Genomic DNA, 18954 nt, shown 5'->3' on the forward strand with positions numbered 1-18954 from the left:
ACGTGACATAAAACCAGAAGTGCAAAACAGAGCGTGAAATACAGGCTGCAAAATAAAAGTAGTTTGGCGTGCCCTGTCTCAACTACAGAGGAAGCGGCATTCTGCTGCTGTAAGATAGGCAGGAAAAGATGGGGACAAAAAGCTTACGGCACCTGGTATTCCCAGGCGGTCTCCCATCCAAGTACTAACCAGGCCCGACCCTGCTTAGCTTCCGAGATCAGACGACGATCGGGCGCGCTCAGGGTGTGTGGCCGTAAGCCACAGCGGCTGCTGAAGACAGACCCTTTATACGTGCCAAAATAACACTGGCAGATCTGTTATTTCACATAGCAATCAACAATAATGGGGATTTTCTCTAACAGTCAACAGCAAAACTAAGAAATAACTACTCCACCCAACAAGAATTTTCCGTATGGCCTGATCAAACATTTGGCTCTGTTCCAAGTCCATTTTCGTCCGAAATTGCTCAAAACGTACATCGGTGAGCCACACGTCCTTGTGGACGACGTATTGGGTCATTGTGCCCAAAACCCAGACTGCGCTCATTCATTCGGCAGCAGTGCAGACTTTACAGAGGTGACTTTCCAGCGCCTAATACCCGATTGCCGAAAGCGACGTGACATAAAACAGAAGTGGCAAAACAGAGCGTGAAATACAGGCTGCAAAATAAAAGTAGTTTTGGCGTGCCCTGTCTCAACTTACAGAGGAAGCGGCATTCTGCTGCTGTAAGATAGGCAGGAAAAGATGGGACAAAAAAGCTTACGGCACCTGGTATTCCCAGGCGGTCTCCCATCCAAGTACTAACCAGGCCCGACCCTGCTTAGCTTCCGAGATCAGACGAGATCGGGCCGCGCTCAGGGTGGTGTGGCCGTAAGCCACAGCGGCTGCTGAAGACAGACCCTTTATACGTGCCAAAATAACACTGGCAGATCTGTTATTTCACATAGCAATCAACAATAATGGGGATTTTCTCTAACAGTCAACAGCAAAACTAAGAAATAACTACTCCACCCAACAAGAATTTTCCGTATGGCCTGATCAAACATTTTGGCTCTGTTCCAAGTCCATTTTCGTCCGAAATTGCTCAAAACGTACATCGGTGAGCCACACGTCCTTGTGGACGACGTATTGGGTCATTGTGCCCAAAACCCAGACTGCGCTCATTCATTCGGCAGCAGTGCAGACTTTACAGAGGTGACTTTCCAGCGCCTAATACCCGATTGCCGAAAGCGACGTGACATAAAACAGAAGTGCAAAACAGAGCGTGAAATACAGGCTGCAAAATAAAAGTAGTTTTGGCGTGCCCTGTCTCAACTACAGAGGAAGCGGCATTCTGCTGCTGTAAGATAGGCAGAAAAGATGGGGACAAAAAGCTTACGGCACCTGGTATTCCCAGGCGGTCTCCCATCCAAGTACTAACCAGGCCCGACCCTGCTTAGCTTCCGAGATCAGACCGAGATCGGGCGCGCTCAGGGTGGTGTGGCCGTAAGCCACAGCGGCTGCTGAAGACAGGACCCTTTATACGTGCCAAAATAACACTGGCAGATCTGTTATTTCACATAGCAATCAACAATAATGGGGATTTTCTCTAACAGTCAACAGCAAAACTAAGAAATAACTACTCCACCCAACAAGAATTTTCCGTATGGCCTGATCAAACATTGGCTCTGTTCCAAGTCCATTTTCGTCCGAAATTGCTCAAAACGTACATCGGTGAGCCACACGTCCTTGTGGACGACGTATTGGGTCATTGTGCCCAAAACCCAGACTGCGCTCATTCATTCGGCAGGCAGTGCAGACTTTACAGAGGTGACTTTCCAGCGCCTAATAACCCGATTGCCGAAAGCGACGTGACATAAAACAGAAGTGCAAAACAGAGCGTGAAATACAGGCTGCAAAATAAAAGTAGTTTGGCGTGCCCTGTCTCAACTACAGAGGAAGCGGCATTCTGCTGCTGTAAGATAGCAGGAGAGCAAAAAGCTTACGGCACCCTGGTATTCCCAGGCGGTCTCCCATCCAAGTACTAACCAGGCCCGACCCTGCTTAGCTTCCGAGATCAGACGAGATCGGGCCGCGGCTCAGGGTGGTGTGGCCGTAAGCCACAGCGGCTGCTGAAGACAGACCCTTTATACGTGCCAAAATAACACTGGCAGATCTGTTATTTCACATAGCAATCAACAATAATGGGGATTTTCTCTAACAGTCAACAGCAAAACTAAGAAATAACTACTCCACCCAACAAGAATTTTCCGTATGGCCTGATCAAACATTTGGCTCTGTTCCAAGTCCATTTTCGTCCGAAAATTGCTCAAAACGTACATCGGTGAGCCACACGTCCTTGTGGACGACGTATTGGGTCATTGTGCCCAAAACCCAGACTGCGCTCATTCATTCGGGCAGGCAGTGCAGACTTTACAGAGGTGACTTTCCCAGCGCCTAATACCCCGATTGCCGAAAGCGACGTGACATAAAACAGAAGTGCAAAACAGAGCGTGAAATACAGGCTGCAAAATAAAAGTAGTTTTGGCGGTGCCCTGTCTCAACTACAGAGGAAGCGGCATTCTGCTGCTGTAAGATAGGCAGGAAAAGATGGGACAAAAAGCTTACGGCACCTGGTATTCCCAGGCGGTCTCCCATCCAAGTACTAACCAGGCCCGACCCTGCTTAGCTTCCGAGATCAGACGAGATCGGGCGCGCTCAGGGTGGTGTGTGGCCGTAAGCCACAGCGGCTGCTGAAGACAGACCCTTTATACGTGCCAAAATAACACTGGCAGATCTGTTATTTCACATAGCAATCAACAATAATGGGGATTTTCTCTAACAGTCAACAGCAAAACTAAGAAATAACTACTCCACCCAACAAGAATTTTCCGTATGGCCTGATCAAACATTTGGCTCTGTTCCAAGTCCATTTTCGTCCGAAATGCTCAAAACGTACATCGGTGAGCCACACGTCCTTGTGGACGACGTATTGGTCATTGTGCCCAAAACCCAGACTGCGCTCATTCATTCGGCAGCAGTGCAGACTTTACAGAGGTGACTTTCCAGCGCCTGATACTCCGATTGCCGAAAGCGACGTGACAATAAACAGAAGTGCAAAACAGAGCGTGAAAATACAGGCTGCAAAATAAAAGTAGTTTTGGCGTGCCCTGTCTCAACTACAGAGGAAGCGGCATTCTGCTGCTGTAAGATAGAGGGACAAAAAGCTTACCGCACCTGGTATTCCCAGGCGGTCTCCCATCCAAGTACTAACCAGGCCCGACCCTGCTTAGCTTCCGAGATCAGACGAAGATCGGGCGCGCTCAGGGTGGTGTGGCCGGTAAGCCACAGCGGCTGCTAAGACAGACCCTTTATACGTGCCAAAATAACACTGGCAGATCTGTTATTTCACATAGCAATCAACAATAATGGGGATTTTCTCTAACAGTCAACAGCAAAACTAAGAAATAACTACTCCACCCAACAAGAATTTTCCGTATGGCCTGATCAAACATTTGGCTCTGTTCCAAGTCCATTTTCGTCCGAAATTGCTCAAAACGTACATCGGTGAGCCACACGTCCTTGTGGACGACGTATTGGGTCATTGTGCCCAAAACCCAGACTGCGCTCATTCATTCGGCCAGCAGTGCAGACTTTACAGAGGTGACTTTCCAGCGCCTGATACCCGATTGCCGAAAGCGACGTGACATAAAACAGAAGTGCAAAACAGAGCGTGAAATACAGGCTGCAAAATAAAAGTAGTTTTGGCGTGCCCTGTCTCAACTACAGAGGAAGCGGCATTCTGCTGCTGTAAGATAGCAGGAAAGGACAAAAAGCTTACGGCACCTGGTATTCCCAGGCGGTCTCCCATCCAAGTACTAACCAGGCCCGACCCTGCTTAGCTTCCGAGATCAGACGAGATCGGGCGCGCTCAGGGTGGTGTGGCCGTAAGCCACAGCGGCTGCTGAAGACAGACCCTTTATACGTGCCAAAATAACACTGGCAGATCTGTTATTTCACATAGCAATCAACAATAATGGGGATTTTCTCTAACAGTCAACAGCAAAACTAAGAAATAACTACTCCACCCAACAAGAATTTTCCGTATGGCCTGATCAAACATTTGGCTCTGTTCCAAGTCCATTTTCGTCCGAAATTGCTCAAAACGTACATCGGTGAGCCACACGTCCTTGTGGACGACGTATTGGGTCATTGTGCCCAAAACCCAGACTGCGCTCATTCATTCGGCAGCAGTGCAGACTTTACAGAGGTGACTTTCCAGCGCCTGAATACCCGATTGCCGAAAGCGACGTGACATAAAACAGAAGTGCCAAAACAGAGCGTGAAATACAGGCTGCAAAATAAAAGTAGTTTTGGCGTGCCCTGTCTCAACTACAGAGGAAAGCGGCATTCTGCTGCTGTAAGATAGGGGACAAAAAGCTTACGGCACCTGGTATTCCCAGGCGGTCTCCCATCCAAGTACTAACCAGGCCCGACCCTGCTTAGCTTCCGAGATCAGACGAGATCGGGCGCGCTCAGGGTGGTGTGGCCGTAAGCCACAGCGGCTGCTGAAGACAGACCCTTTATACGTGCCAAAATAACACTGGCAGATCTGTTATTTCACATAGCAATCAACAATAATGGGGATTTTCTCTAACAGTCAACAGCAAAACTAAGAAATAACTACTCCACCCAACAAGAATTTTCCGTATGGCCTGATCAAACATTTGGCTCTGTTCCAAGTCCATTTTCGTCCGAAATTGCTCAAAACGTACATCGGTGAGCCACACGTCCTTGTGGACGACGTATTGGGTCATTGTGCCCAAAACCCAGACTGCGCTCATTCATTCGGCAGCAGTGCAGACTTTACAGAGGTGACTTTCCAGCGCCTGATACCCGATTGCCGAAAGCGACGTGACATAAAACAGAAGTGCAAAACAGAGCGTGAAATACAGGCTGCAAAATAAAAGTAGTTTTGGCGTGCCCTGTCTCAACTACAGAGGAAGCGGCATTCTGCTGCTGTAAGATAGGCAGGAAAAGATGGGGACAAAAAGCTTACGGCACCTGGTATTCCCAGGCGGTCTCCCATCCAAGTACTAACCAGGCCCGACCCTGCTTAGCTTCCGAGATCAGACGAGATCGGGCGCGCTCAGGGTGGTGTGGCCGTAAGCCACAGCGGCTGCTGAAGACAGACCCTTTATACGTGCCAAAATAACACTGGCAGATCTGTTATTTCACATAGCAATCAACAATAATGGGGATTTTCTCTAACAGTCAACAGCAAAACTAAGAAATAACTACTCCACCCAACAAGAATTTTCCGTATGGCCTGATCAAACATTTGGCTCTGTTCCAAGTCCATTTTCGTCCGAAATTGCTCAAAACGTACATCGGTGAGCCACACGTCCTTGTGGACGACGTATTGGGTCATTGTGCCCAAAACCCAGACTGCGCTCATTCATTCGGCAGCAGTGCAGACTTTACAGAGGTGACTTTCCAGCGCCTAATACCCGATTGCCGAAAGCGACGTGACATAAAACAGAAGTGCAAAACAGAGCGTGAAATACAGGCTGCAAAATAAAAGTAGTTTTGGCGTGCCCTGTCTCAACTACAGAGGAAGCGGCATTCTGCTGCTGTAAGATAGGCAGGATGCAAAAAGCTTACGGCACCTGGTATTCCCAGGCGGTCTCCCATCCAAGTACTAACCAGGCCCGACCCTGCTTAGCTTCCGAGATCAGACGAGATCGGGCGCGCTCAGGGTGGTGTGGCCCGTAAGCCACAGCGGCTGCTGAAGACAGACCCTTTATACGTGCCAAAATAACACTGGCAGATCTGTTATTTCACATAGCAATCAACAATAATGGGGATTTTCTCTAACAGTCAACAGCAAAACTAAGAAATAACTACTCCACCCAACAAGAATTTTCCGTATGGCCTGATCAAACATTTGGCTCTGTTCCAAGTCCATTTTCGTCCGAAATTGCTCAAAACGTACATCGGTGAGCCACACGTCCTTGTGGACGACGTATTGGGTCATTGTGCCCAAAACCCAGACTGCGCTCATTCATTCGGCAGCAGTGCAGACTTTACAGAGGTGACTTTCCAGCGCCTAATACCCGATTGCCGAAAGCGACGTGACATAAAACAGAAGTGCAAAACAGAGCGTGAAATACAGGCTGCAAAATAAAAGTAGTTTTGGCGTGCCCTGTCTCAACTACAGAGGAAGCGGCATTCTGCTGCTGTAAGATAGAGGGACAAAAAGCTTACGGCACCTGGTATTCCCAGGCGGTCTCCCATCCAAGTACTAACCAGGCCCGACCCTGCTTAGCTTCCGAGATCAGACGAGATCGGGCGCGCTCAGGGTGGTGTGGCCGTAAGCCACAGCGGCTGCTGAAGACAGACCCTTTATACGTGCCAAAATAACACTGGCAGATCTGTTATTTCACATAGCAATCAACAATAATGGGGATTTTCTCTAACAGTCAACAGCAAAACTAAGAAATAACTACTCCACCCAACAAGAATTTTCCGTATGGCCTGATCAAACATTTGGCTCTGTTCCAAGTCCATTTTCGTCCGAAATTGCTCAAAACGTACATCGGTGAGCCACACGTCCTTGTGGACGACGTATTGGGTCATTGTGCCCAAAACCCAGACTGCGCTCATTCATTCGGGCAGCAGTGCAGACTTTACAGAGGTGACTTTCCAGCGCCTGATACCCGATTGCCGAAAGCGACGTGACATAAAACAGAAGTGCAAAACAGAGCGTGAAATACAGGCCTGCAAAATAAAAGTAGTTTTGGCGTGCCCTGTCTCAACTACAGAGGAAGCGGCATTCTGCTGCTGTAAGATAGGCAGGAAAGAGGGACAAAAAGCTTACGGCACCTGGTATTCCCAGGCGGTCTCCCATCCAAGTACTAACCAGGCCCGACCCTGCTTAGCTTCCGAGATCAGACGAGATCGGGCGCGCTCAGGGTGGTGTGGCCGTAAGCCACAGCGGCTGCTGAAGACAGACCCTTTATACGTGCCAAAATAACACTGGCAGATCTGTTATTTCACATAGCAATCAACAATAATGGGGATTTTCTCTAACAGTCAACAGCAAAACTAAGAAATAACTACTCCACCCAACAAGAATTTTCCGTATGGCCTGATCAAACATTTGGCTCTGTTCCAAGTCCATTTTCGTCCGAAATTGCTCAAAACGTACATCGGTGAGCCACACGTCCTTGTGGACGACGTATTGGGTCATTGTGCCCAAAACCCAGACTGCGCTCATTCATTCGCAGCAGTGCAGACTTTACAGAGGTGACTTTCCAGCGCCTAATACCCGATTGCCGAAAGCGACGTGACATAAAACAGAAGTGCAAAACAGAGCGTGAAATACAGGCTGCAAAATAAAAGTAGTTTTGGCGTGCCCTGTCTCAACTACAGAGGAAGCGGCATTCTGCTGCTGTAAGATAGGCAGGACAAAAAGCTTACGGCACCTGGTATTCCCAGGCGGTCTCCCATCCAAGTACTAACCAGGCCCGACCCTGCTTAGCTTCCGAGATCAGACGAGATCGGGCGCGCTCAGGGTGGTGTGGCCGTAAGCCACAGCGGCTGCTGAAGACAGACCCTTTATACGTGCCAAAATAACACTGGCAGATCTGTTATTTCACATAGCAATCAACAATAATGGGGATTTTCTCTAACAGTCAACAGCAAAACTAAGAAATAACTACTCCACCCAACAAGAATTTTCCGTATGGCCTGATCAAACATTTGGCTCTGTTCCAAGTCCATTTTCGTCCGAAATTGCTCAAAACGTACATCGGTGAGCCACACGTCCTTGTGGACGACGTATTGGGTCATTGTGCCCAAAACCCAGACTGCGCTCATTCATTCGGCAGCAGTGCAGACTTTACAGAGGTGACTTTCCAGCGCCTAATACCCGATTGCCGAAAGCGACGTGACATAAAACAGAAGTGCAAAACAGAGCGTGAAATACAGGCTGCAAAATAAAAGTAGTTTTGGCGTGCCCTGTCTCAACTACAGAGGAAGCGGCATTCTGCTGCTGTAAGATAGGCAGGAAAAGATGGGGACAAAAAGCTTACGGCACCTGGTATTCCCAGGCGGTCTCCCATCCAAGTACTAACCAGGCCCGACCCTGCTTAGCTTCCGAGATCAGACGAGATCGGGCGCGCTCAGGGTGGTGTGGCCGTAAGCCACAGCGGCTGCTGAAGACAGACCCTTTATACGTGCCAAAATAACACTGGCAGATCTGTTATTTCACATAGCAATCAACAATAATGGGGATTTTCTCTAACAGTCAACAGCAAAACTAAGAAATAACTACTCCACCCAACAAGAATTTTCCGTATGGCCTGATCAAACATTTGGCTCTGTTCCAAGTCCATTTTCGTCCGAAATTGCTCAAAACGTACATCGGTGAGCCACACGTCCTTGTGGACGACGTATTGGGTCATTGTGCCCAAAACCCAGACTGCGCTCATTCATTCGGCAGCAGTGCAGACTTTACAGAGGTGACTTTCCAGCGCCTAATACCCGATTGCCGAAAGCGACGTGACATAAAACAGAAGTGCAAAACAGAGCGTGAAATACAGGCTGCAAAATAAAAGTAGTTTTGGCGTGCCCTGTCTCAACTACAGAGGAAGCGGCATTCTGCTGCTGTAAGATAGGCAGGAAAGACAAAAAGCTTACGGCACCTGGTATTCCCAGGCGGTCTCCCATCCAAGTACTAACCAGGCCCGACCCTGCTTAGCTTCCGAGATCAGACGAGATCGGGCGCGCTCAGGGTGGTGTGGCCGTAAGCCACAGCGGCTGCTGAAGACAGACCCTTTATACGTGCCAAAATAACACTGGCAGATCTGTTATTTCACATAGCAATCAACAATAATGGGGATTTTCTCTAACAGTCAACAGCAAAACTAAGAAATAACTACTCCACCCAACAAGAATTTTCCGTATGGCCTGATCAAACATTTGGCTCTGTTCCAAGTCCATTTTCGTCCGAAATTGCTCAAAACGTACATCGGTGAGCCACACGTCCTTGTGGACGACGTATTGGGTCATTGTGCCCAAAACCCAGACTGCGCTCATTCATTCGGCAGCAGTGCAGACTTTACAGAGGTGACTTTCCAGCGCCTGATACCCGATTGCCGAAAGCGACGTGACATAAAACAGAAGTGCAAAACAGAGCGTGAAATACAGGCTGCAAAATAAAAGTAGTTTTGGCGTGCCCTGTCTCAACTACAGAGGAAGCGGCATTCTGCTGCTGTAAGATAGGGGACAAAAAGCTTACGGCACCTGGTATTCCCAGGCGGTCTCCCATCCAAGTACTAACCAGGCCCGACCCTGCTTAGCTTCCGAGATCAGACGAGATCGGGCGCGCTCAGGGTGGTGTGGCCGTAAGCCACAGCGGCTGCTGAAGACAGACCCTTTATACGTGCCAAAATAACACTGGCAGATCTGTTATTTCACATAGCAATCAACAATAATGGGGATTTTCTCTAACAGTCAACAGCAAAACTAAGAAATAACTACTCCACCCAACAAGAATTTTCCGTATGGCCTGATCAAACATTTGGCTCTGTTCCAAGTCCATTTTCGTCCGAAATTGCTCAAAACGTACATCGGTGAGCCACACGTCCTTGTGGACGACGTATTGGGTCATTGTGCCCAAAACCCAGACTGCGCTCATTCATTCGGCAGCAGTGCAGACTTTACAGAGGTGACTTTCCAGCGCCTAATACCCGATTGCCGAAAGCGACGTGACATAAAACAGAAGTGCAAAACAGAGCGTGAAATACAGGCTGCAAAATAAAAGTAGTTTTGGCGTGCCCCTGTCTCAACTACAGAGGAAGCGGCATTCTGCTGCTGTAAGATAGGCAGGAAAAGATGGGACAAAAAGCTTACGGCACCTGGTATTCCCAGGCGGTCTCCCATCCAAGTACTAACCAGGCCCGACCCTGCTTAGCTTCCGAGATCAGACGAGATCGGGCGCGCTCAGGGTGGTGTGGCCGTAAGCCACAGCGGCTGCTGAAGACAGACCCTTTATACGTGCCAAAATAACACTGGCAGATCTGTTATTTCACATAGCAATCAACAATAATGGGGATTTTCTCTAACAGTCAACAGCAAAACTAAGAAATAACTACTCCACCCAACAAGAATTTTCCGTATGGCCTGATCAAACATTTGGCTCTGTTCCAAGTCCATTTTCGTCCGAAATTGCTCAAAACGTACATCGGTGAGCCACACGTCCTTGTGGACGACGTATTGGGTCATTGTGCCCAAAACCCAGACTGCGCTCATTCATTCGGCAGCAGTGCAGACTTTACAGAGGTGACTTTCCAGCGCCTAATACCCGATTGCCGAAAGCGACGTGACATAAAACAGAAGTGCAAAACAGAGCGTGAAATACAGGCTGCAAAATAAAAGTAGTTTTGGCGTGCCCTGTCTCAACTACAGAGGAAGCGGCATTCTGCTGCTGTAAGATAGGCGGGAGGGACAAAAAGCTTACGGCACCTGGTATTCCCAGGCGGTCTCCCATCCAAGTACTAACCAGGCCCGACCCTGCTTAGCTTCCGAGATCAGACGAGATCGGGCGCGCTCAGGGTGGTGTGGCCGTAAGCCACAGCGGCTGCTGAAGACAGACCCTTTATACGTGCCAAAATAACACTGGCAGATCTGTTATTTCACATAGCAATCAACAATAATGGGGATTTTCTCTAACAGTCAACAGCAAAACTAAGAAATAACTACTCCACCCAACAAGAATTTTCCGTATGGCCTGATCAAACATTTGGCTCTGTTCCAAGTCCATTTTCGTCCGAAATTGCTCAAAACGTACATCGGTGAGCCACACGTCCTTGTGGACGACGTATTGGGTCATTGTGCCCAAAACCCAGACTGCGCTCATTCATTCGGCAGCAGTGCAGACTTTACAGAGGTGACTTTCCAGCGCCTGAATACCCGATTGCCGAAAGCGACGTGACATAAAACAGAAGTGCAAAACAGAGCGTGAAATACAGGCTGCAAAATAAAAGTAGTTTTGGCGTGCCCTGTCTCAACTACAGAGGAAGCGGCATTCTGCTGCTGTAAGATAGAGGGACAAAAAGCTTACGGCACCTGGTATTCCCAGGCGGTCTCCCATCCAAGTACTAACCAGGCCCGACCCTGCTTAGCTTCCGAGATCAGACGAGATCGGGCGCGCTCAGGGTGGTGTGGCCGTAAGCCACAGCGGCTGCTGAAGACAGACCCTTTATACGTGCCAAAATAACACTGGCAGATCTGTTATTTCACATAGCAATCAACAATAATGGGGATTTTCTCTAACAGTCAACAGCAAAACTAAGAAATAACTACTCCACCCAACAAGAATTTTCCGTATGGCCTGATCAAACATTTGGCTCTGTTCCAAGTCCATTTTCGTCCGAAATTGCTCAAAACGTACATCGGTGAGCCACACGTCCTTGTGGACGACGTATTGGGTCATTGTGCCCAAAACCCAGACTGCGCTCATTCATTCGGCAGCAGTGCAGACTTTACAGAGGTGACTTTCCAGCGCCTAATACCCGATTGCCGAAAGCGACGTGACATAAAACAGAAGTGCAAAACAGAGCGTGAAATACAGGCTGCAAAATAAAAGTAGTTTTGGCGTGCCCTGTCTCAACTACAGAGGAAGCGGCATTCTGCTGCTGTAAGATAGCAGGGACAAAAAGCTTACGGCACCTGGTATTCCCAGGCGGTCTCCCATCCAAGTACTAACCAGGCCCGACCCTGCTTAGCTTCCGAGATCAGACGAGATCGGGCGCGCTCAGGGTGGTGTGGCCGTAAGCCACAGCGGCTGCTGAAGACAGACCCTTTATACGTGCCAAAATAACACTGGCAGATCTGTTATTTCACATAGCAATCAACAATAATGGGGATTTTCTCTAACAGTCAACAGCAAAACTAAGAAATAACTACTCCACCCAACAAGAATTTTCCGTATGGCCTGATCAAACATTTGGCTCTGTTCCAAGTCCATTTTCGTCCGAAATTGCTCAAAACGTACATCGGTGAGCCACACGTCCTTGTGGACGACGTATTGGGTCATTGTGCCCAAAACCCAGACTGCGCTCATTCATTCGGCAGCAGTGCAGACTTTACAGAGGTGACTTTCCAGCGCCTAATACCCGATTGCCGAAAGCGACGTGACATAAAACAGAAGTGCAAAACAGAGCGTGAAATACAGGCTGCAAAATAAAAGTAGTTTTGGCGTGCCCTGTCTCAACTACAGAGGAAGCGGCATTCTGCTGCTGTAAGATAGGCAGGAAAAGATGGGACAAAAAGCTTACGGCACCTGGTATTCCCAGGCGGTCTCCCATCCAAGTACTAACCAGGCCCGACCCTGCTTAGCTTCCGAGATCAGACGAGATCGGGCGCGCTCAGGGTGGTGTGGCCGTAAGCCACAGCGGCTGCTGAAGACAGACCCTTTATACGTGCCAAAATAACACTGGCAGATCTGTTATTTCACATAGCAATCAACAATAATGGGGATTTTCTCTAACAGTCAACAGCAAAACTAAGAAATAACTACTCCACCCAACAAGAATTTTCCGTATGGCCTGATCAAACATTTGGCTCTGTTCCAAGTCCATTTTCGTCCGAAATTGCTCAAAACGTACATCGGTGAGCCACACGTCCTTGTGGACGACGTATTGGGTCATTGTGCCCAAAACCCAGACTGCGCTCATTCATTCGGCAGCAGTGCAGACTTTACAGAGGTGACTTTCCAGCGCCTAATACCCGATTGCCGAAAGCGACGTGACATAAAACAGAAGTGCAAAACAGAGCGTGAAATACAGGCTGCAAAATAAAAGTAGTTTTGGCGTGCCCTGTCTCAACTACAGAGGAAGCGGCATTCTGCTGCTGTAAGATAGGCAGGAAAAGATGGGGACAAAAAGCTTACGGCACCTGGTATTCCCAGGCGGTCTCCCATCCAAGTACTAACCAGGCCCGACCCTGCTTAGCTTCCGAGATCAGACGAGATCGGGCGCGCTCAGGGTGGTGTGGCCGTAAGCCACAGCGGCTGCTGAAGACAGACCCTTTATACGTGCCAAAATAACACTGGCAGATCTGTTATTTCACATAGCAATCAACAATAATGGGGATTTTCTCTAACAGTCAACAGCAAAACTAAGAAATAACTACTCCACCCAACAAGAATTTTCCGTATGGCCTGATCAAACATTTGGCTCTGTTCCAAGTCCATTTTCGTCCGAAATTGCTCAAAACGTACATCGGTGAGCCACACGTCCTTGTGGACGACGTATTGGGTCATTGTGCCCAAAACCCAGACTGCGCTCATTCATTCGGCAGCAGTGCAGACTTTACAGAGGTGACTTTCCAGCGCCTAATACCCGATTGCCGAAAGCGACGTGACATAAAACAGAAGTGCAAAACAGAGCGTGAAATACAGGCTGCAAAATAAAAGTAGTTTTGGCGTGCCCTGTCTCAACTACAGAGGAAGCGGCATTCTGCTGCTGTAAGATAGGGGACAAAAAGCTTACGGCACCTGGTATTCCCAGGCGGTCTCCCATCCAAGTACTAACCAGGCCGACCCTGCTTAGCTTCCGAGATCAGACGAGATCGGGCGCGCTCAGGGTGGTGTGGCCGTAAGCCACAGCGGCTGCTGAAGACAGACCCTTTATACGTGCCAAAATAACACTGGCAGATCTGTTATTTCACATAGCAATCAACAATAATGGGGATTTTCTCTAACAGTCAACAGCAAAACTAAGAAATAACTACTCCACCCAACAAGAATTTTCCGTATGGCCTGATCAAACATTTGGCTCTGTTCCAAGTCCATTTTCGTCCGAAATTGCTCAAAACGTACATCGGTGAGCCACACGTCCTTGTGGACGACGTATTGGGTCATTGTGCCCAAAACCCAGACTGCGCTCATTCATTCGGCAGCAGTGCAGACTTTACAGAGGTGACTTTCCAGCGCCTAATACCCGATTGCCGAAAGCGACGTGACATAAAACAGAAGTGCAAAACAGAGCGTGAAATACAGGCTGCAAAATAAAAGTAGTTTTGGCGTGCCCTGTCTCAACTACAGAGGAAGCGGCATTCTGCTGCTGTAAGATAGGCAGGAAAAGATGGGACAAAAAGCTTACGGCACCTGGTATTCCCAGGCGGTCTCCCATCCAAGTACTAACCAGGCCCGACCCTGCTTAGCTTCCGAGATCAGACGAGATCGGCGCGCTCAGGGTGGTGTGGCCGTAAGCCACAGCGGCTGCTGAAGACAGACCCTTTATACGTGCCAAAATAACACTGGCAGATCTGTTATTTCACATAGCAATCAACAATAATGGGGATTTTCTCTAACAGTCAACAGCAAAACTAAGAAATAACTACTCCACCCAACAAGAATTTTCCGTATGGCCTGATCAAACATTTGGCTCTGTTCCAAGTCCATTTTCGTCCGAAATTGCTCAAAACGTACATCGGTGAGCCACACGTCCTTGTGGACGACGTATTGGGTCATTGTGCCCAAAACCCAGACTGCGCTCATTCATTCGGCAGCAGTGCAGACTTTACAGAGGTGACTTTCCAGCGCCTAATACCCGATTGCCGAAAGCGACGTGACATAAAACAGAAGTGCAAAACAGAGCGTGAAATACAGGCTGCAAAATAAAAGTAGTTTTGGCGTGCCCTGTCTCAACTACAGAGGAAGCGGCATTCTGCTGCTGTAAGATAGGCAGGAAAAGATGGGGACAAAAGCTTACGGCACCTGGTATTCCCAGGCGGTCTCCCATCCAAGTACTAACCAGGCCCGACCCTGCTTAGCTTCCGAGATCAGACGAGATCGGGCGCGCTCAGGGTGGTGTGGCCGTAAGCCACAGCGGCTGCTGAAGACAGACCCTTTATACGTGCCAAAATAACACTGGCAGATCTGTTATTTCACATAGCAATCAACAATAATGGGGATTTTCTCTAACAGTCAACAGCAAAACTAAGAAATAACTACTCCACCCAACAAGAATTTTCCGTATGGCCTGATCAAACATTTGGCTCTGTTCCAAGTCCATTTTCGTCCGAAATTGCTCAAAACGTACATCGGTGAGCCACACGTCCTTGTGGACGACGTATTGGGTCATTGTGCCCAAAACCCAGACTGCGCTCATTCATTCGGCAGCAGTGCAGACTTTACAGAGGTGACTTTCCAGCGCCTAATACCCGATTGCCGAAAGCGACGTGACATAAAACAGAAGTGCAAAACAGAGCGTGAAATACAGGCTGCAAAATAAAAGTAGTTTTGGCGTGCCCTGTCTCAACTACAGAGGAAGCGGCATTCTGCTGCTGTAAGATCAGGGGGACAAAAAGCTTACGGCACCTGGTATTCCCAGGCGGTCTCCCATCCAAGTACTAACCAGGCCCGACCCTGCTTAGCTTCCGAGATCAGACGAGATCGGGCGCGCTCAGGGTGGTGTGGCCGTAAGCCACAGCGGCTGCTGAAGACAGACCCTTTATACGTGCCAAAATAACACTGGCAGATCTGTTATTTCACATAGCAATCAACAATAATGGGGATTTTCTCTAACAGTCAACAGCAAAACTAAGAAATAACTACTCCACCCAACAAGAATTTTCCGTATGGCCTGATCAAACATTTGGCTCTGTTCCAAGTCCATTTTCGTCCGAAATTGCTCAAAACGTACATCGGTGAGCCACACGTCCTTGTGGACGACGTATTGGGTCATTGTGCCCAAAACCCAGACTGCGCTCATTCATTCGGCAGCAGTGCAGACTTTACAGAGGTGACTTTCCAGCGCCTGAATACCCGATTGCCGAAAGCGACGTGACATAAAACAGAAGTGCAAAACAGAGCGTGAAATACAGGCTGCAAAATAAAAGTAGTTTTGGGCGTGCCCTGTCTCAACTACAGAGGAAGCGGCATTCTGCTGCTGTAAGATAGGCAGGAAAAGATGGGGACAAAAAGCTTACGGCACCTGGTATTCCCAGGCGGTCTCCCATCCAAGTACTAACCAGGCCCGACCCTGCTTAGCTTCCGAGATCAGACGAGATCGGGCGCGCTCAGGGTGGTGTGGCCGTAAGCCACAGCGGCTGCTGAAGACAGACCCTTTATACGTGCCAAAATAACACTGGCAGATCTGTTATTTCACATAGCAATCAACAATAATGGGGATTTTCTCTAACAGTCAACAGCAAAACTAAGAAATAACTACTCCACCCAACAAGAATTTTCCGTATGGCCTGATCAAACATTTGGCTCTGTTCCAAGTCCATTTTCGTCCGAAATTGCTCAAAACGTACATCGGTGAGCCACACGTCCTTGTGGACGACGTATTGGGTCATTGTGCCCAAAACCCAGACTGCGCTCATTCATTCGGCAGCAGTGCAGACTTTACAGAGGTGACTTTCCAGCGCCTAATACCCGATTGCCGAAAGCGACGTGACATAAAACAGAAGTGCAAAACAGAGCGTGAAATACAGGCTGCAAATAAAAGTAGTTTTGGGCGTGCCCTGTCTCAACTACAGAGGAAGCGGCATTCTGCTGCTGTAAGATAGCGGACAAAAAGCTTACGGCACCTGGTATTCCCAGGCGGTCTCCCATCCAAGTACTAACCAGGCCCGACCCTGCTTAGCTTCCGAGATCAGACGAGATCGGGCGCGCTCAGGGTGGTGTGGCCGTAAGCCACAGCGGCTGCTGAAGACAGACCCTTTATACGTGCCAAAATAACACTGGCAGATCTGTTATTTCACATAGCAATCAACAATAATGGGGATTTTCTCTAACAGTCAACAGCAAAACTAAGAAATAACTACTCCACCCAACAAGAATTTTCCGTATGGCCTGATCAAACATTTGGCTCTGTTCCAAGTCCATTTTCGTCCGAAATTGCTCAAAACGTACATCGGTGAGCCACACGTCCTTGTGGACGACGTATTGGGTCATTGTGCCCAAAACCCAGACTGCGCTCATTCATTCGGCAGCAGTGCAGACTTTACAGAGGTGACTTTCCAGCGCCTAATACCCGATTGCCGAAAGCGACGTGACATAAAACAGAAGTGCAAAAACAGAGCGTGAAATACAGGCTGCAAAATAAAAGTAGTTTTGGGCGTGCCCTGTCTCAACTACAGAGGAAGCGGCATTCTGCTGCTGTAAGATAGGCAGGAAAAGATGGGGACAAAAAGCTTACGGCACCTGGTATTCCCAGGCGGTCTCCCATCCAAGTACTAACCAGGCCCGACCCTGCTTAGCTTCCGAGATCAGACGAGATCGGGCGCGCTCAGGGTGGTGTGGCCGTAAGCCACAGCGGCTGCTGAAGACAGACCCTTTATACGTGCCAAAATAACACTGGCAGATCTGTTATTTCACATAGCAATCAACAATAATGGGGATTTTCTCTAACAGTCAACAGCAAAACTAAGAAATAACTACTCCACCCAACAAGAATTTTCCGTATGGCCTGATCAAACATTTGGCTCTGTTCCAAGTCCATTTTCGTCCGAAATTGCTCAAAACGTACATCGGTGAGCCACACGTCCTTGTGGACGACGTATTGGGTCATTGTGCCCAAAACCCAGACTGCGCTCATTCATTCGGCAGCAGTGCAGACTTTACAGAGGTGACTTTCCAGCGCCTAATACCCGATTGCCGAAAGCGACGTGACATAAAACAGAAGTGCAAAACAGAGCGTGAAATACAGGCTGCAAAATAAAAGTAGTTTTGGCGTGCCCTGTCTCAACTACAGAGGAAGCGGCATTCTGCTGCTGTAAGATAGGAGGACAAAAAAGCTTACGGCACCTGGTATTCCCAGGCGGTCTCCCATCCAAGTACTAACCAGGCCCGACCCTGCTTAGCTTCCGAGATCAGACGAGATCGGGGCGCGCTCAGGGTGGTGTGGCCGTAAGCCACAGCGGCTGCTGAAGACAGACCCTTTATACGTGCCAAAATAACACTGGCAGATCTGTTATTTCACATAGCAATCAACAATAATGGGGATTTTCTCTAACAGTCAACAGCAAAACTAAGAAATAACTACTCCACCCAACAAGAATTTTCCGTATGGCCTGATCAAACATTTGGCTCTGTTCCAAGTCCATTTTCGTCCGAAATTGCTCAAAACGTACATCGGTGAGCCACACGTCCTTGTGGACGACGTATTGGGTCATTGTGCCCAAAACCCAGACTGCGCTCATTCATTCGGCAGCAGTGCAGACTTTACAGAGGTGACTTTCCAGCGCCTAATACCCGATTGCCGAAAGCGACGTGACATAAAACAGAAGTGCAAAACAGAGCGTGAAATACAGGCTGCAAAATAAAAGTAGTTTTGGCGTGCCCTGTCTCAACTACAGAGGAAGCGGCATTCTGCTGCTGTAAGATAGGCAGGAAAGATGGGACAAAAAGCTTACGGCACCTGGTATTCCCAGGCGGTCTCCCATCCAAGTACTAACCAGGCCCGACCCTGCTTAGCTTCCGAGATCAGACGAGATCGGGCGCGCTCAGGGTGGTGTGGCCGTAAGCCACAGCGGCTGCTGAAGACAGACCCTTTATACGTGCCAAAATAACACTGGCAGATCTGTTATTTCACATAGCAATCAACAATAATGGGGATTTCTCTAACAGTCAACAGCAAAACTAAGAAATAACTACTCCACCCAACAAGAATTTTCCGTATGGCCTGATCAAACATTTGGCTCTGTTCCAAGTCCATTTTCGTCCGAAATTGCTCAAAACGTACATCGGTGAGCCACACGTCCTTGTGGACGACGTATTGGGTCATTGTGCCCAAAACCCAGACTGCGCTCATTCATTCGGCAGCAGTGCAGACTTTACAGAGGTGACTTTCCAGCGCCTAATACCCGATTGCCGAAAGCGACGTGACATAAAACAGAAGTGCAAAACAGAGCGTGAAATACAGGCTGCAAAATAAAAGTAGTTTTGGCGTGCCC

General features: G+C 48.6%; 31 non-coding genes across 31 annotated transcripts; all 31 read right to left on the reverse strand.

The window, feature by feature from the left end:
- Positions 1 to 140: 140 nt before the first annotated feature.
- LOC127141449 (5S ribosomal RNA) lies at positions 141 to 259 on the reverse strand. The gene has a single exon (XR_007811970.1). It is a non-coding gene; the product is annotated as a 5S ribosomal RNA (ribosomal RNA).
- A 497-nt stretch (positions 260 to 756) lies between these two features.
- LOC127141430 (5S ribosomal RNA) lies at positions 757 to 876 on the reverse strand. The gene has a single exon (XR_007811951.1). It is a non-coding gene; the product is annotated as a 5S ribosomal RNA (ribosomal RNA).
- Positions 877 to 1371: 495 nt separating this feature from the next.
- Positions 1372 to 1491, reverse strand: LOC127141432 (5S ribosomal RNA). The gene has a single exon (XR_007811953.1). It is a non-coding gene; the product is annotated as a 5S ribosomal RNA (ribosomal RNA).
- A 487-nt stretch (positions 1492 to 1978) lies between these two features.
- LOC127141447 (5S ribosomal RNA) lies at positions 1979 to 2100 on the reverse strand. Its single transcript, XR_007811968.1, has one exon. It is a non-coding gene; the product is annotated as a 5S ribosomal RNA (ribosomal RNA).
- A 500-nt stretch (positions 2101 to 2600) lies between these two features.
- On the reverse strand, positions 2601 to 2721 carry LOC127141434 (5S ribosomal RNA). Its single transcript, XR_007811955.1, has one exon. It is a non-coding gene; the product is annotated as a 5S ribosomal RNA (ribosomal RNA).
- A 483-nt stretch (positions 2722 to 3204) lies between these two features.
- Positions 3205 to 3325, reverse strand: LOC127141446 (5S ribosomal RNA). Its single transcript, XR_007811967.1, has one exon. It is a non-coding gene; the product is annotated as a 5S ribosomal RNA (ribosomal RNA).
- Positions 3326 to 3813: 488 nt separating this feature from the next.
- Positions 3814 to 3932, reverse strand: LOC127141455 (5S ribosomal RNA). The gene has a single exon (XR_007811973.1). It is a non-coding gene; the product is annotated as a 5S ribosomal RNA (ribosomal RNA).
- Positions 3933 to 4417: 485 nt separating this feature from the next.
- Positions 4418 to 4536, reverse strand: LOC127141456 (5S ribosomal RNA). Its single transcript, XR_007811974.1, has one exon. It is a non-coding gene; the product is annotated as a 5S ribosomal RNA (ribosomal RNA).
- A 495-nt stretch (positions 4537 to 5031) lies between these two features.
- LOC127141457 (5S ribosomal RNA) lies at positions 5032 to 5150 on the reverse strand. The gene has a single exon (XR_007811975.1). It is a non-coding gene; the product is annotated as a 5S ribosomal RNA (ribosomal RNA).
- A 486-nt stretch (positions 5151 to 5636) lies between these two features.
- Positions 5637 to 5756, reverse strand: LOC127141429 (5S ribosomal RNA). Its single transcript, XR_007811950.1, has one exon. It is a non-coding gene; the product is annotated as a 5S ribosomal RNA (ribosomal RNA).
- Positions 5757 to 6239: 483 nt separating this feature from the next.
- On the reverse strand, positions 6240 to 6358 carry LOC127141458 (5S ribosomal RNA). Its single transcript, XR_007811976.1, has one exon. It is a non-coding gene; the product is annotated as a 5S ribosomal RNA (ribosomal RNA).
- Positions 6359 to 6852: 494 nt separating this feature from the next.
- LOC127141459 (5S ribosomal RNA) lies at positions 6853 to 6971 on the reverse strand. Its single transcript, XR_007811977.1, has one exon. It is a non-coding gene; the product is annotated as a 5S ribosomal RNA (ribosomal RNA).
- A 483-nt stretch (positions 6972 to 7454) lies between these two features.
- Positions 7455 to 7573, reverse strand: LOC127141461 (5S ribosomal RNA). The gene has a single exon (XR_007811979.1). It is a non-coding gene; the product is annotated as a 5S ribosomal RNA (ribosomal RNA).
- A 495-nt stretch (positions 7574 to 8068) lies between these two features.
- Positions 8069 to 8187, reverse strand: LOC127141462 (5S ribosomal RNA). The gene has a single exon (XR_007811980.1). It is a non-coding gene; the product is annotated as a 5S ribosomal RNA (ribosomal RNA).
- Positions 8188 to 8675: 488 nt separating this feature from the next.
- Positions 8676 to 8794, reverse strand: LOC127141463 (5S ribosomal RNA). The gene has a single exon (XR_007811981.1). It is a non-coding gene; the product is annotated as a 5S ribosomal RNA (ribosomal RNA).
- A 482-nt stretch (positions 8795 to 9276) lies between these two features.
- Positions 9277 to 9395, reverse strand: LOC127141464 (5S ribosomal RNA). The gene has a single exon (XR_007811982.1). It is a non-coding gene; the product is annotated as a 5S ribosomal RNA (ribosomal RNA).
- Positions 9396 to 9890: 495 nt separating this feature from the next.
- Positions 9891 to 10009, reverse strand: LOC127141465 (5S ribosomal RNA). Its single transcript, XR_007811983.1, has one exon. It is a non-coding gene; the product is annotated as a 5S ribosomal RNA (ribosomal RNA).
- A 488-nt stretch (positions 10010 to 10497) lies between these two features.
- LOC127141466 (5S ribosomal RNA) lies at positions 10498 to 10616 on the reverse strand. The gene has a single exon (XR_007811984.1). It is a non-coding gene; the product is annotated as a 5S ribosomal RNA (ribosomal RNA).
- Positions 10617 to 11100: 484 nt separating this feature from the next.
- On the reverse strand, positions 11101 to 11219 carry LOC127141467 (5S ribosomal RNA). Its single transcript, XR_007811985.1, has one exon. It is a non-coding gene; the product is annotated as a 5S ribosomal RNA (ribosomal RNA).
- A 484-nt stretch (positions 11220 to 11703) lies between these two features.
- On the reverse strand, positions 11704 to 11822 carry LOC127141468 (5S ribosomal RNA). The gene has a single exon (XR_007811986.1). It is a non-coding gene; the product is annotated as a 5S ribosomal RNA (ribosomal RNA).
- A 494-nt stretch (positions 11823 to 12316) lies between these two features.
- Positions 12317 to 12435, reverse strand: LOC127141469 (5S ribosomal RNA). The gene has a single exon (XR_007811987.1). It is a non-coding gene; the product is annotated as a 5S ribosomal RNA (ribosomal RNA).
- A 495-nt stretch (positions 12436 to 12930) lies between these two features.
- Positions 12931 to 13049, reverse strand: LOC127141470 (5S ribosomal RNA). The gene has a single exon (XR_007811988.1). It is a non-coding gene; the product is annotated as a 5S ribosomal RNA (ribosomal RNA).
- A 482-nt stretch (positions 13050 to 13531) lies between these two features.
- On the reverse strand, positions 13532 to 13649 carry LOC127141439 (5S ribosomal RNA). Its single transcript, XR_007811960.1, has one exon. It is a non-coding gene; the product is annotated as a 5S ribosomal RNA (ribosomal RNA).
- Positions 13650 to 14143: 494 nt separating this feature from the next.
- LOC127141435 (5S ribosomal RNA) lies at positions 14144 to 14261 on the reverse strand. The gene has a single exon (XR_007811956.1). It is a non-coding gene; the product is annotated as a 5S ribosomal RNA (ribosomal RNA).
- A 494-nt stretch (positions 14262 to 14755) lies between these two features.
- Positions 14756 to 14874, reverse strand: LOC127141472 (5S ribosomal RNA). Its single transcript, XR_007811990.1, has one exon. It is a non-coding gene; the product is annotated as a 5S ribosomal RNA (ribosomal RNA).
- A 484-nt stretch (positions 14875 to 15358) lies between these two features.
- LOC127141473 (5S ribosomal RNA) lies at positions 15359 to 15477 on the reverse strand. Its single transcript, XR_007811991.1, has one exon. It is a non-coding gene; the product is annotated as a 5S ribosomal RNA (ribosomal RNA).
- A 497-nt stretch (positions 15478 to 15974) lies between these two features.
- Positions 15975 to 16093, reverse strand: LOC127141474 (5S ribosomal RNA). Its single transcript, XR_007811992.1, has one exon. It is a non-coding gene; the product is annotated as a 5S ribosomal RNA (ribosomal RNA).
- A 482-nt stretch (positions 16094 to 16575) lies between these two features.
- Positions 16576 to 16694, reverse strand: LOC127141475 (5S ribosomal RNA). Its single transcript, XR_007811993.1, has one exon. It is a non-coding gene; the product is annotated as a 5S ribosomal RNA (ribosomal RNA).
- A 497-nt stretch (positions 16695 to 17191) lies between these two features.
- LOC127141476 (5S ribosomal RNA) lies at positions 17192 to 17310 on the reverse strand. The gene has a single exon (XR_007811994.1). It is a non-coding gene; the product is annotated as a 5S ribosomal RNA (ribosomal RNA).
- Positions 17311 to 17794: 484 nt separating this feature from the next.
- LOC127141424 (5S ribosomal RNA) lies at positions 17795 to 17914 on the reverse strand. The gene has a single exon (XR_007811945.1). It is a non-coding gene; the product is annotated as a 5S ribosomal RNA (ribosomal RNA).
- Positions 17915 to 18407: 493 nt separating this feature from the next.
- On the reverse strand, positions 18408 to 18526 carry LOC127141477 (5S ribosomal RNA). The gene has a single exon (XR_007811995.1). It is a non-coding gene; the product is annotated as a 5S ribosomal RNA (ribosomal RNA).
- Between the last annotated feature and the right edge of the window lie 428 nt (positions 18527 to 18954).

This window comes from Lates calcarifer, unplaced genomic scaffold, assembly GCF_001640805.2.
Source record: "Lates calcarifer isolate ASB-BC8 unplaced genomic scaffold, TLL_Latcal_v3 _unitig_5660_quiver_814, whole genome shotgun sequence".
Classification (NCBI taxonomy): domain Eukaryota; kingdom Metazoa; phylum Chordata; class Actinopteri; family Centropomidae; genus Lates; species Lates calcarifer.